This window comes from Palaemon carinicauda, chromosome 4 (assembly GCF_036898095.1).
Source record: "Palaemon carinicauda isolate YSFRI2023 chromosome 4, ASM3689809v2, whole genome shotgun sequence".
In the NCBI taxonomy this organism is placed as follows: domain Eukaryota; kingdom Metazoa; phylum Arthropoda; class Malacostraca; order Decapoda; family Palaemonidae; genus Palaemon; species Palaemon carinicauda.
The window spans coordinates 57,611,264-57,613,808 of NC_090728.1; the positions used below are offsets into that span (position 1 = coordinate 57,611,264).

General features: G+C 33.3%; 1 protein-coding gene across 1 annotated transcript in view; it reads left to right on the plus strand.

Moving 5' to 3' along the window:
• The first annotated feature begins 2,233 nt into the window (after window positions 1–2,233).
• Window positions 2,234–2,545, plus strand: part of LOC137639093 (uncharacterized) — a 59,269-nt gene continuing 58,957 nt past the window's right edge. The window contains exon 1 of the mRNA XM_068371416.1: window positions 2,234–2,357. The gene's annotated coding sequence lies outside the window, so the exon portion shown is untranslated. The remainder of the gene's footprint in view (window positions 2,358–2,545) is intronic.

Below are 2,545 nucleotides of genomic sequence, written 5' to 3' on the forward strand. Positions count from 1 at the left end.
AAACACCTGTTCTCCTCAAGGTCTTTTGCGATTATCATCATCATTATTATTATTACAAGCTAAGCTACAACCCTAGTTGAGAAAGCAGGATGCTATAAGCCCAAGGGCTCCAAGAGGGAAAAATAGCCCAGTGAGGAAAGGAAACGAGGAAATAAATAAGCTACGAGAGAAGTAATGAACGATCAGAATAAAACATTTCAAGAACAGTAACAACATTAAATTAGATGTTTAATATATAAACTATAAAACTTAAAAAAAGAGGAAGTGAAACAAGATGGAATAGTGTACCCGAGTGTACCTTCAAGCAAGAGCACTCTACCCTAAGACAGTGAAAAACCATGGTACAGAGGCTATAGCACTGCCCAAGACTAGAGAACAATGGTTTGATTTTGAGTGTCCTTCGCCTAGAAGAGCTGCTTACCATAGTTAAAGAGTCTCTTATTATTATTATTATTATTATTATTATTATTATTATTATTATTATTAATTGCTAAGCTACAACCCTAGTTGGAAAAGCAGAATGCTATAAGCCCAGGGGCTCCAACAGGGAAAATAGCCCAGTAAAGAAAGGAAACAAGGAAAAAATTAAATATATATATTTTAAGAATAATATTTAAATAAATATCTCCTATGTAAACTATAAAAACTTTAACAAAACATGAGGAAGAGAAATTAGATAGAATAGTGTGCCCGAGTGTACCCTCAAGCAAGAGAACTCTAACCCAAAACAGTGGGAGACCATGGTACAGAGGTTAAGGCACTATCCAAGACTAGAGAACAATGGTTATTAACACGGTAGAATACCGCCTAGCACGAGGCCATTTGCTTCAATAGGGGTAGAAGATGACGATAATGAGAATAGAGAAGACATTAAGTAACATGTCATCTTTTAAAACGTACCCAAAAACTCGGTCACGTATTACATATTTTTTCCTGGGTCTAGAGAAAATGTTAATTATGTCCATCCTCAATTATTATTATTATTATTATTATTATTATTATTATTATTATTATTATTACTTGCTAAGCTACAACCCTAATTGGAAAAGCAGGATGCTATAAGCACAGGGGCTCCAACAGGGAAAATAGCTCAGTGAGGAAAGGAAACAAGGAAAAATAAAATATTTTAAGAAGAGCAACGAGATTAAAATGAATATCTCCTATATAAACTATAAAAAACTTTAACAAAATAAGAGGAAGAGAAATAAGATAAAATAGTGTGCCCGAGTGTACCCTCAGGCAAGAGAACTCTAACCCAAGACAGTGGAAGACCATGATACAGAGGCTATGGCACTCTCAAATTCTCTAAGAATTTTGGCACTTTTGACCAGTGTATAACTATTCCACTTTTCTTTTTTTGGGCGTTAACATATCTCACTAAAATGGCTGAAATATTAGACATAGGCTCCTCTCACTGAAGCGCAAAATCAAAACTAAACTATAGTCAATTCTTTACAGTGAGGCAGATTTGCACCGACTCGCAGGGGTGCCCTTTTAGCTCGGAAAAGTTCCTGATCGCTGATTGGTTGGACAAGATGATTCTAACCAATCAGATAGCAGGAAACTTTTCCGAGCTAAAAGGGCACCGCTGCGAGTCGGTGCAAATGCGCCTCATTAAAAAAATGAGTAATATAGACAATAATATCGGGTTATATATTTTTCTATTATTATTATTATTATTATTATTATTATTATTATTATTATTATTACTTGAACTTAGCAAATGATTTATGACACCTAAAAGGTATTTGACAAAGAATTTCCTACAAAATTAAATACTCATAATTAAGTAAGAAATCAGGGAGTTAAATATGCACTCATGAGAGAGAGAGAGAGAGAGAGAGAGAGAGAGAGAGAGAGAGAGAGAGAGAGAGAGAGAGAGAGAGAGAGATTTCTCAGGTTATATGGTTATTAAACAGCTGGATGCAATCCTGTTGGTTTATTAATTTAAGTGACACTCCCCGAACACGTTGATGCTGCCAGACGTATTGCAACGTTTTCTGCCATATTTTCTACAAAATAAATTAATACATAAGCCTCAATAATAAAGGATAAGTAGCTACTAAGAAATAATCAAATATGAATAATTTATGTTTTATACATATATTTAACTCGATGGTGTTAATACGAATGGTTTTATTAACAATACCTATTAACAATACCTTAGATGCCGTACAACACTTTTTCCTCATCTTAAAGAGAGTGAATTAAAAAGACTTATAACTCTGTCGGAGATTACAATAGTATTACTAATGTCATCATAGACATAATTTTTGTGTGCATTTTTTTTTATTTTTAATCTACACTAGACTAGGACTTTACATCTTATGATCCCAAATCTAGAACGTTTATTCCAGGTAAGTTCGTGTGTTTGTTTATTATCAAGATTGCGAGTATTTTCGAAGGAAAAGAAGCTAGAATATGTAGGCCTACATATTTTACTGGCACGCTATTCAGTCTTATTTCTCTTTTACTTGTTTTGTTAAAGTTTTTTATAGTTTATATAAGAAATCTTTATTTTAATGCTGTTGCTGTTCTTAAAATA